The sequence below is a fragment of the Macaca mulatta genome, chromosome 3 (assembly GCF_049350105.2).
Source record: "Macaca mulatta isolate MMU2019108-1 chromosome 3, T2T-MMU8v2.0, whole genome shotgun sequence".
Classification (NCBI taxonomy): Eukaryota; Metazoa; Chordata; class Mammalia; order Primates; family Cercopithecidae; genus Macaca; species Macaca mulatta.
Window position 1 is genome coordinate 5,159,992 of NC_133408.1, and position 11,775 is coordinate 5,171,766.

Below are 11,775 nucleotides of genomic sequence, written 5' to 3' on the forward strand. Positions count from 1 at the left end.
ACAGCAATGACATCTGCTAACAGCAGGGGGACAGTGCTTCACCCTTCAGGTTGCCCTGCCTACCATTGCTTGAGCCTCCCACCTACCTTGGGAGGGTGGGCAAGGAAGGAATCATTATTATCCAGCAGGAAACTATGGCTGGATGTCCAATGACACCCATGAAACTTGAATTCCACTTTTCTGTCTCTAGACCCTATGGGGCATCACCTGTCAGTCTTCCTGCACCTCAGCAGAGATGAAAGCGAAGCAGATCAGAATTGCTACCCCCAAGATATGCCAGTTTGTAATACGAATTGTTTTGAGATGAAGACAATGAAGAAGCATCAAATGCAGAAAGAGCACTTTTCCCTCCTTAATCTGCCTCAAAGCAGGACATAAATTTTCCTTTGTGAAGGTGTTTCTTCCTTTCTCCCCTACCAGGAGACTGAAAGTTGGCACTGCAATGCGTCTGCACAAATGAACTTTATTAAAATAACCTTCATCTTCATTAGTTTCCCTCAGATATTTACCTTCCCACAATTTCCCACCTCTAGGAGTCAAAATTTCTTTCCCTTCACCTTATCACTTCTCCATAATTTATTATCTTTTGTTAAAATGGTATATAAGCCCCTAGGTCTAACCACTTCTTGGGATCTTCACTTCTTTTCTATGAAGGTCTCTATGCACATAAAAATGAAAATATCAACATCAAATCTAGTTTGTTTTCTGTTTCTCCTGTTAATCTTCCTTTTTAACAAGTTTAATTTGCAGGCCCCAGCTGAAGAACCTAAGAGGGTAGAGGAAAGTGAAGAGCCCAGGTCATGGCCACTGTGCCTTGGGTTCTTGAGCAGCTGCTATCTGGAAGCCAAGTACTCTTCTGCCCAGGGGCTGTCCAGGGCATCATCCACCATTTCTACTCTGAATCTCAGGACTATCTGGCCCTGCCCTGCTGCCCTGGAGAAAGGCATTTTCTTTTGCATCTCCATTTATTATCCTCTTTCTCACCTCTCAAGTAACACATCTCCATGGACTCCGTCAGATCACCTCTGCCTGGCAGAGCCCAATTCAGAGTCTCCTTTCCCTTTAAGATTTCTTCTGTTAGGAGGAGTGTCGTGCTAACATTGAGGCCTAAACACCACATATTTTTTCCTCCCTGTTGACTGTATGTGTATCTGTGAATTGATTTTTTAAATGACCATATTTACCTTCTCAACCCCTCTTAATACGTTGAGCTGCTAGAGGACATGCCATATTGATACGAATGCTGCATGAATTTCAGAATGCTGGGGGCTGAGTTGGAGTTTATGATGCCTCCACGACCGCAGTTTTCTTATCAACACTGATCATATCATCTTCTTCTTTTGTAACCTCCCACAGCACCTGGACTGAAGGCTGTGCACACAGTGGATGTTAAATAAATATTGACTGATATTCTTTGTTCAATAATATTTATATCTACAGGAATTCAACAAATTTTAACTCTTTGGTAAAACTCCTTAAGACATTGAAAAACAAGATATCATGTGAGTGCCACGGAAGTATGAATAATGTATTAATGAGAGTTGGTATTTAGCTTCTTGCCATTTGATATGGAAAACAGGGCTATTATGAGTCTTGAGAACATGGGTTGCCTCTATAATGAAGAGCCAAGGGGAGGCATTGGCAATTAAGGCAGGCTCTTGCCTGAAGATGTTGCCATACTTTGTGATCTCACACTTTGCTTTCAGTTCCCGAATGGAGTAAATAGTTAATAAGGTGAATACATTACAGCAGGGAAAAAGCATCCTTTGAAACATGGAGGTGAGTAGGAAGAGTCAAGTGAGAGGCATGCCTGCCACAAACGCAAGAAATGTCCACAGGGCACTTTAGCACAAACCACCCAGAGTCCTGTGGACACTACCCCTGGAAAGGTGGCCGACTGTGAGGGGCTCCTCCTCCACACGGGGAAATCATCCTTTTCTCTGCACAAACAGGGAAGCCCCAGAGTGAGGTTCCAGAGGTCATGTGTGGTTTTCATCTGGGCCATCTCATACAGTCACTTTGCAGTTCTGATAGTCCCACCATGTTTTTGTTTTGGTAGACAACATATTTCTTAAGGATGGGCCCTGCTTTCAATTTCTTCTGAATTACCTAAAAACTACTCTGTAGTCATCTAGGCTAACAACTGCAGAGAACGTGGTGGGATTAGGCACCAGCTATGGTTGCATTTTATGAGATGTACGATACTTTCAATTCTGACCATTCTATTTCTACATTCCCATGAAAAATCGAAGAGACCATTTCTTCTCCTCTAGTGGTGAGCAGCCAACAATGACCCTTCTTCTCTTTGAATAAAGTAATGGTCATTTTCCAGAAGTCAGAAAAATAATCTTTAGTTATGTTCTCTGACATACTTCGAGGGGAGGGATGAGCTGGGGCACAGCATGAGTGACACACCCATGGCACATTTGATCCAGAGATTACTTGTATTAAACATCGACTCTTTCTAGTGCTTCCCCACTGGGATGCTAATTCCCTTTCTAGTTCGAGCCCCTGCTTGCCCTGGACACAGTCAGGCACTCACCCTCAGGTGGATCTGTCGGCTCTGCTAATATAAAGAGAAAGTTGAGATTGCACTGCAGAGGTCCAAAGACCTGGGAATTAAAATTTTAAAATGTGAAAGGACTTAAGACTTTTATTTGCCATCAAGCTGGATGCTGCTGGGATTTAAAAGTGGTTGTAAGAGTTAAAGAAAGATGAAAGAAACACAAAGAGTGGCTCAACAGTGAAAGACAGGTTTATTCTCCAAAATTAAGAGGGGCTTCTGGATGCTTTCGGTCAGGAGTGCTCTCTCTTACAGACTAAGAGTATTGGTTTTAGGATGAGAGAGAGCTTATCACAAGCTTGGAATGTTTCTGTGTCAGGGACAAGTATATGGCGGGGTTGGAATGTCTCTGGCTGGAGGGGAGGTGCCTCTGGTCAGGGAGAGGTATATTTCTTATGGTTGGAAAGTTTCTGGTCGGAGATGTCATTTGTGGTTTATGGTCATGCTGACCTTAGCCTTAGCCATTAGGCAGTTTTTGATCAAGGTGAACTTTAAAATGGCAGTGCTTGTCCAAGACAGTGATGCTCCTGCCCTGTCAGTGGTCCCTTCCCCATCCCTGGCCAGATAAACCCCTGGGGTATTGGCCAGGCAACCAGGATGAAGCATGAGAACAGCCCCCAAACCAGGACTCATGTGCCAGTCCCAGCCTCAGGGCTGGCTTCTCCCAGCCTCTCTCACACCCAGCAGCTGGGACTTGCTGCCCACACCACCTGCGTTATTTGGATTTCTTTAAATAAAAATTTAAACAGTCTTATGTCAAATGCCTTTCCTTGAGTGGCATCTAATGTAGTGTCATCTATATACGTGCTACCCAAATTCATCAACTTGTCAGTTATTCTTGCCTTGATGCCTCTCACTTTAAAAATGCCTCTCATTTTAAAAAGAAATAAAATCATAAAAGTGCTCCCTTAATCCATCCTTTTTCCTCCCTCCCCAGAATTAGCCACTCTTCCTAAGTCAGTGGGCTTTATTCCCGTGCATACCCATAAACCATACATGGTATTATTTTGTTGCTTTTTAAAATAACCAGAAATGGTATCCTAGTATGCAGCCTTTTCAACTTATATCTTATTTAACTTTTGAAATGTATTTGCATTAATACAGATAGATCTACTTCATTCATTTTAACATGTGTATAATATTCCATGGGATTCAGTCCCATATTGATAGGCAACTAGGTATATTGTTGCCAATTTCTTTCTATCAAAACAATATGGACTTCTTCAATTTACTGGATGTTGTCAAAATGCTTGCCAAAGAGGGTGTGTCAATTACCCTTTTGCCAGATTTGCATAAGAGTTCCTATTTCTCCACAATTTGTCGACATTTGGTGATCAGCGCAATCTGATGTTAAGTACAGTGATATTTTAACATCGGTTTATTTGTAATTCCCTGACTTTTTGTGAGGTTGAGCTTCTTTCCATATCCTTATTGACTGCCTAGCTTTTCTTTTCAGTGGCAATCCTATTTGTGTATTTTAAAAATCATATTATTCATCTTTTTCTCACTGGTTTGAAGGAGTTCTTTACCTATCCTGTATAGCAATCCTTTGTCAGTTATATGGGGTTCAAATATCTTTTCCTAGTTCATGACTTGACTTTTTTTTACTCCTCTGTCATGTCTTGATGAATAGATATCCTTAATTGTCATTGAGTCAAATTTATTCACTGTACCTTCATGATTTGTGCTATGTTAGAACATCCTTTAAAAAATCTATTAAAAATTATTTAAAACAAGGTTACAGGAAACAAAGTTAATATACAACAATCAATGGTGTTCATATATTAGCAACAGGCAATTGAAAATAAAATGATCTTCCCTGAATAAAGACAGTTTTGCTTCTTCCTTTGTGATCTTTAGGCCTTTTATTCCTTGCTTTATTACAATTGCTAGAAGCACCATTACAAAGTTAAATAGAAGTGATGAGAGTGGGAATTCTTGCCTTGGCCTAGATTTTAAGAGGAGAATATTCAATATTTCACCATTTAGTATAATGTCATATTTTTTGTAGATTTCCTTTATTAGCTTAAGAATGGTCTCTTTATTCCTAGTTTTCTGAGAATTTTTATCATGTATCAGTGTTAATTTTGTTAAATGCTTTTTATGCATTCATTGAAATGATTACATGTTTTAAAATTTTTTCTGTTAAACTGCATTGATTATTTGATGTTAAAGTCTACCTTGTTTTTCTAAGAAAAAAAACTATATCTTGACATATTGTTGTTGTTGTATCTTGCTGGATTAAATTTGGTAATGTTTTATAAGTATTTTTCAATCTGTGTTGATGTTGCTCTTTAATTATTCATAATATATTTGTCAAGTTTTGGTATTAGGTTTATGATGGTCTCATAAAATGAGTTGGAAAATATGCCCAGCTCATTTTTCCTAGGTTTGTATAGATTAGAGTTCTTCATTTGTGTTTTGTGTTTGTTTTTTCTTCATTTGCGTTTGGTAGAATGCAACAGTGAAACCACTCAAGCCTGCAATTTTCTTTGTAGGAAGGTTTTTGATCACAACTTCAAAATTTTTCATAGACATAAGACTATTTAGGTTTCCTATTTTTTGTCTGTGTCCATTTTGGTAAATTGTGTTTTACAGGGAATTTGTTCATTTCATATTTAAGTTACCAAATTTGTTGGTAGTAAGTTACTCTAAATGTTATCTAATTATCCTTTTAATGACTGTACCATGATAGTAATAGCCTGTCTTTCATTCCTGATGTTGGTAACTTGTGTTTTCTTTATTTTTTCCCCTGACCAGTCTAGTTAGAGGTTTATCTTTTAAAAAAAAAAAAAAAAGTCTTCTCAAAGATTCAGAATTGTTAATTTTTTCTCTTGCTTTTTTGTTTTTTCTTTTTTTTGAAAGAGTCTCACTGTCACCCAGGACGGAGTGCAGTGGCATAATCTCGGCTCGCTGCAGTCTCTGCCTCCTGGGTTCAAGCGATTCTCATGCCCCAGCTTCTTGACTAGCTGGGATTGCAGGTGCGTACCCCCATGTCTGGATAATTTTTTAGTATTTTTAGTAGAGGCAGGGTTTCGTTATGTTGGCCAGGCTGGTCTCGAACTCCTGGCCTCAAGTGATCCTCCCACCTCAGCCTCCCAAAGTTCTGGGATTATAGTCACGAGCCACCACGTCTAGCCCCTATTTTTTTTTTTTCTGATTTCATTCTGTCAGACATTTTGATATTGTACCATAGGTGCTTGGGGCTTTGTTCATTTCTTCAACCTTTTTTTCTTTCTATTCTTCAAACTGGATAATTTAAAGTGCGCTGTCTTTTATGTTAATTGACTCTTTCCTCTGTCATCTTCATTTTACTCTAAGACTGTTCAATACATTTTACTTTCATGTACATATTTATTCATTATTAATTTACTTATTTGTTTAGTTTATATTCACTGTGGATTTATTATTCACACATATACTTCTCAGTTCTTTTTTTTCTTGAGACGGAGTCTTGCTCTGTTGCCCAGGCTGGAGTGCAGTGGTATGATCTTGGCTCACTGCAACCTCCATCTCCTGGGTTCAAGTGATTCTCCTGCCTGAGCCTTCCAAGTAGCTCAGACTACAGGTGTGCACCACCACACCTGGCTTTTTTTTTTTTTTTTTTTTTTTTTGTATTTTTTAGTAGAGATGGGGTTTCACCATGTTGGCCAGGCTGGTCTCGAACTCCTGACCTCAGGTGATCCACCCGCCTCAGCCTCCCAAAATGTTGGTATTACAGGCATGAGCCACCACACCTGAACCCCCCTCAGTTCTATACTTTCTACCTGGTTATTTTTATGCAGTTTTAAAATTTTCTTTTTCTGGGATTTTCTATTTTTACATACACTATAAGCATATATTTCTTTATTTCCTCAAGCATACTTATACTAACTGTTTTAAAATCTTTATCTGATCACTGCAATGTCTGGGTCATCTCAGGTTGATGCCTTTTTTTTCCTCTTGGGAACGCATGACACATTTGACACATTCCTGTTTGTTGTGCATTTAGTAATTTTGGATTGTAGCCAGGACACTGTATTGTTATGTTGTGGGGAGTGCAGATTCTGTTCTGTTCCTCTGAAGACAGTTATGTTTGCTTGTTTAGTTTGTTTTGTATGTTTGTTTGAACAGGAAAACGTCTCCGTTGGATTCAAACATCAAACTCTGCTTCTTGGGTGTCATTCAAACTTCAGTTTCTTCATCTTTAGCCAGAGTCTGTCCTGTATGTGGATCGTTCATGGGTCAGACAAAGACATGGGAACGGTTTTCACACAGAATTTGGAGCTTCTGCTCTCTGGCTTTCTCCTTTCTGGGATTCCTCCGCTTTCCTGCAGCTGGGTTTGGGCTTTTTTCAGTACAGTGATTCTAGCCTAGAAGGACCTCAGGTTTCCATTGGTATTATTTTACCCGCAACTGTACAACAACCACTGTGACCTACCCTCAGGCAAAACCCCACACAGAAGTAAACTGGCAGCATTCCCTCTCCTTCTCCCAGAGTCAGCTCCCCTCCAGGAGCTCAGACAGCTGTGCTTGGTTTGTTTTTCTCACTCTCCGGCGCCATCAGGCCCTTGCTTTGTGCTTTTTCCAGAGTTTTCATTGTTATATCAAGAAGGGCATGGTCTAGTACGAGCTGTTGACCATCTCTACTTTTAGCGACTTAAAGTTTTACTTTTCCCTTTGGGCCTTTAATTCATTTGAACACTGTGGGACTTGGACAGAGGGAGGAACAGGCGCCCCGCCCCCCACGATGGAGGAACAGGCACCCCACCAGACGGAGAAACAGGCGCTCCCCCAGAGGGAGGAACAGGCACTCTCCCAGTTTTGGGCACGGAGACACAGACAAGCAATCCCAACACAAATGTGGCATGTTGTCATGCTCTGACATACGTGGTCATGCACAGATGGTCATGCACATACATGAATGCATGTGTGTGCATCTGGCCCTGCAATGGGTCAGGAAGCTGAGCAGCCACACAGCACAAACGGGACCGACCGCGGTACTAAGTGTCCTGGCTGGGGGGCGCTGAGCACCCAGGCAGAGCTCGTCCAGTTCCCCAGGAAGCCAGGCCAGGGCAGAGAGAAAAACTTGTTAAGGGGTTCTTAAATTGTGGTTCTAAATTTACCTTTTTCAATGTAGATAATTAAAAATAGCTTAGCATCATTAGGTGAGGATCTAAATTTGTCTTTTTGAAATACGGATAACTGTTGTGGTACCATTTATTCAATTGTCCTGTTTCCCCGTTGATATCAAATATATTATCTGCATTTTCTTATGTATGTGGATCTATTTCTGACCTTTCTGTTCTGTTCCAGTTGTCTGATTTTATCCCCGCACCCGCACTTCCCTGCTTTAAACACAGTAGTTTTGTAATCAGTCTTCATGTCGGATAGGATAGATCTCTTCTGATTCTTCTTTTCCTCTTCCTATGAACTGTTCTTTAAACTTTTACTAGGTATTTTTGGTGCTTTATCTTTTCATTTAAATCCTAAAGTCAGTTTGTGACATTTAATCACAATCTCCCTTTGAGATGTTGATAGAAAATAAGTTGAATATATAGTTTATTTTGAGAAAATTACCACCTGTAGAATCCAAGACCTTCTCATCCATGAATAGGCACGTCTCTGCTTCCTCCGCTCTTCTTTCAGGCCCTTCGGTAAAGTCCATAATTTGTCTGCACATCTAGTCTTCCCTTGTACTCCAAAGTCTCTCAGGGGAAGGAGCTACACGTTTTTTTGTCTTTGTTCTCTCTCTCCAGAGTCTGTCACAGTTATCTGTCCAGTAGGAGCCTTCAAGAAACAAATTTAGACCTCTGTCTTTGGGTTTTATATCTAAATACGGAAACCAGTTGTCAGAGGCATGTGGCCCAGAGCAAATCCATCTTAAATAGGAGCTGGGTAAAATGAGTCTGAAGCCTACAGGGCTGCATTCCCGGACAGTTAAGACATTCTAAGTCACAGGATGAGATAGGAGGTCAGCACAAAACACAGGTCATAAAGGCCTTGCTGACAAAACAGGTTGCGGTGAAGGAGTGGGACAAAACCTGCCCAAACCAAGAAAGACGGCCACGAGAGTGACCTGTGGTCATCCTCACTGCTATACTCCCATCAGCACCATGACAGTTTACAAATGCCATGGCAACGTCAGGAAGTTACCCTAGACGATCTAAAAAGGGGAGGTATGAATAATCCACCCCTTGTTTAGCATATCATCAAGAATAACCATAAAATATGGGCAACCAGCAACCCTCAGGGCTGCTCTGTCTATGGAGCAGCCATTCTCTTATTCCTCTACTTCCTTAATAAACTTACCTTCACTTTGCATTGTGGACTTGCTGTGAATTCTTTCTTGCCCGAGGTGCAAGAACCCTCTCTTGGGGTCTGGATCGGGACCCCTTTCCTGTAACACGATGAACAAATACAGTGAGAGCTCTTGGTGTTCTGGTGTTGGAGTGGAGGTTTAGCTGAAACATCAAGAAACAGTAGATGTCATGTTTCAAAGTGAGACGATAGACCATGAAACATCAAAAACAATTTGGCTGAGAATTGTTAGAGGACTCTTCAATATTTTGCCTCTATTGATGCTACAAAAGGTTTAAGGGAAGGGAAGTTTGTAGAAAATGCTATGTGTGAGAATTTTTAAGGAGTTGCTGATATGCTGTGAGTCTCTCTCACTATCATCTTGCCCCAAGGGGTGAGGGTGGGGTGTGCCTGTCTCTAGACTCAGGTCTTAGGAATGAGGTCTTAGTGGGACCACCAAGAGAGCTTGGTGTGTGTCCATCATGGTTGGAGGCTACAGGACACCAGTTTCTGACTCCTGGGGACTCTAATATCTAGTAAGGAACAGGACGAACCGTTAGGATCTGCCTGCATCCAGGAGTGTGTTGGGGTGAAGGATGCACAAATGTGTCCGGTGAACCACAGGGAAGCTATGGAGCTCAAGAGAACTGTGTCCATCATCCTAGATTTTGTACAAGAAAGACACTTGAGGTGAGAGCAGACGTCTTCTCAGAGAAACCAAAGACAACACCACGTTCCCGGGATGGGAATTGATGAGCTAGTGGAAAGTGCATCCCCAGCGTTAAAGGATCTGCAGGTAAGGAATCCCTGAAGAGCCCCCGGAAGTAGCACATGAGATAAGGCGTTTGTTTCAAGCACCTGATGGGTCCAGAGAATGTGGAGCCAGCCTGGAAAACACCAGTCCAGTATAGGAAGAGCTTCCGTTCCCTGTTCCCCTTACTCCCCCCTGCCCTGCCCCTGCCCCAACCACTGTTCCTTCCCCTGGAGCAGCAGGCAGGGAGAGGGAGAGGGTTCAACTTATTAATTATGGCAAATTGCAAACATATATTAAAGTAGAGATAATAGTATGATGAGCCCCCATCAACGAGTTTCAACAAGTATCAACTTACGGCCAATCTTGTTTTATCCATACTTACTATCTCTAATTATCCTTCCTGAATTATTTTGAAGGCAATCCCATACATTATATGTAATATTTCAGCCTGTACCTTGAAGAGATACTGATACATGTAAATATTTACATCCGTATGTGTGTCGTATACGTAGAGATATACACCCAAAGATCCACCCCATGCTAATAATGATCACTAATTCCTTTATTGCATCAAACGAAAACATCTAATTTTAAGTCAAGTTCAGAATTTTGATTGTCATGTGGGACTGGACGTGTCAACTCCTAAATGGCAACTATGTTTTGTGACTTTGGAGACCATAAGATTATCTGACTTTTCTTTCCAAAAGAGAAGGAACCAATCCCCACAGAATAGGAGACAAAAATAAAGACACTCAGTGCTGCTGTTGGCCCCGTGAGTGCTGTGTGGCTCCTCAGCTCCCCAGCCCGTTGCAGGGCCAGGTGCACACACATGCATCCATGTACCTCCCCTGTCTGTGCACGACCACATATGTCAGGGCATGACGCTATGCCACACGTGTGTTGGGATCACTGACGGTGTCTCTGTTTCCAAAGCTGGGGGAGTGCCTGTTCCTCTCTCTGCCCTAGTCCCACAGCGTTCACGTCTCTCAAAATGACTGCAGCCCAGTGGGGGGCTTGTGGAATGCCCTCTTGGCAGGTGGTACTGGTCCCAGCTTGCCAGGGACACTCCCTGGCCACACCTATTGTCCTGGCACCATCGTTCACAGCACCCCCACTCACTCGTCTGAAAAGTGTCCTGGCTTTGACAGCCTCTCCCAGGGCCACCTCTCTGTTTGGCTCTGCCCTGGGCATGAGCTGCCACGTGCCCTGCCCTCCACTGAGCAGAGCCCAGCCCAAGCCCCACCAGGAACTGAGAGTCCCTCAGCCCTCACCAGCCAGTGTTGTCTTAGCCTCCCCTGAGACAAGGAAATGGGAACAAAAGACTCCACTGGGGATAATTCTGGTGACAGGGGAGATCAATCCCCAGTACATGGCTGGGGATTGATGACAGCCAGGGACTCGTGGAGACCAGCAATTGGATGGGTGCTGGCAAGGACAAAGGCCGAGGCCTGGCGATGTGTGGGGTGAAAGGCATCCAGGTGGCCGAGTGGACCCATGGTCCTGGCTGGGGGGGCACTGAGCACCCGGGCAGAGCTCGTCCAGGGCCCCAGGGAGCCAGGCCAGGGCAGGAAGGGAGAGGTCATCATGAGACAAGCCATTGGGATCTTTCAACGTGTCCTTACTCTCCCCTTCCCCTCACACCAGAAAGCACAAGCTCAACAGAACTGCTGCCAGGTGCCCCTTGTGTGTGAGGGTCCTGGGCCACCATAACCAACACTGCAAGCTGGGTGGTTTCAACAACAGACGTTTATTCTTGTTTATTCTCTCCCAGCTTTGGAGGCCAGAAGTCCTAGGTCAAAGTGTCACAGGGCTTCCTCCCTCTGAGGGCTCCAGGGAAGGGTCCTGCCTGCCTCTTCCAGTGTCTGGGGGTGCCGCAATCCCTGGCCTCCTTACCTTGCAGGCACATCAGTTGCCATCGCCACGTGGCCTCCCCCCGCGTCTGTGCTCACATCTTCACCCCTGTGTGTGTCTCAGTGTTTCTTCTCTTCTTATAACGACGCTAGTGAGATGGGATTTAGGGCCCACCCTACTCCATCTAGACCAGGCCAGATGGCAAGCAGATCCGTCTAGACCAAGGTGTCCAGTCTTCTGGCTTCCCTGGGTCACACCGGAAGAAGAATTGTCTTGGGCCACACATCAAATGCACTAACGATAGTTGATGAGCCAAAAAAAAAAAATT